We start from the raw sequence: 1,026 nt of genomic DNA, 5'->3' as shown, positions 1-1,026 counted from the left end.
ATAAAGAACAAACTATATGGGATATTTCCACGTATATCATAAAGAACAAAATATATGGGATATTTCCACGTATATCATAAAGAACAAAATATATGGGATATTTCCACGTATATCATAAAGAACAAAATATATGGAATATTTCCAGGTCTATTATAAAGAACAAACTATATGGGATAGGAAATATCCCATATATTTTGTTCTTTATGATATACGTGGAAATATCCCATATATTTTGTTCTTTATGATATACGTGGAAATATCCCATATATTTTGTTCTTTATGACATACGTGGAACGTATATCATAAAGAACAAAATATATGGGATATTTCCACGTATATCATAAAGAACAAAATATATGGGATATTTTCAGGTCTATTGCTGTTGGTTCATTCTGTTTTGTTTTGTTTCTCTCGGGACTTTGATTGGTCCTTTCGGAAAAGAACGAAATGGTTACCGTAATATTAAGATGGAGTAGCATGTTTTATTAGTCTTCCGAGATACCAAAGAGAAAGAAAGTAACACTAATGAAGATAAGTTCGGTGACATTTACTGTTACAAGTAATTCGTAAAGTATGATATAACAACCTAATTAACAGACATAATGGATTTGGTTTTCTCTACAGGCAAGGATTAAGTGTACATAATGAGTTTTAACAAAGTTTGTAACAGGAAATAAGATTTTTGCATAAAAATAGAAACTATACCCCTATAACATGTACCTCAGTCATGTTGTTAAAAATTACTACATTTTATTTCTAGAATCGAGTTATTTTTTATCTACTTATACACATATAAATTAATTCTTTACTTAACATTCAAGGCGATAACAAAAATTCACAAAATAAATATATTTATTTAGACACTAACGTATAACAAAGCCCTAACCACAATACATTTACATTCTTAAAGGTTTACACTTTTAGACACTAACGTATAACAAAGCCCTAACCACAATACATTTACATTCTTAAAGGTTTACACTTTTAGACACTAACGTATAACAAAGCCCTAACCACAGTACATTT

This window comes from Limulus polyphemus, unplaced genomic scaffold, assembly GCF_000517525.1.
Source record: "Limulus polyphemus unplaced genomic scaffold, Limulus_polyphemus-2.1.2 Scaffold1660, whole genome shotgun sequence".
Lineage (NCBI taxonomy): Eukaryota > Metazoa > Arthropoda > Merostomata > Xiphosura > Limulidae > Limulus > Limulus polyphemus.
This window is presented reverse-complemented; position numbering follows the sequence as displayed.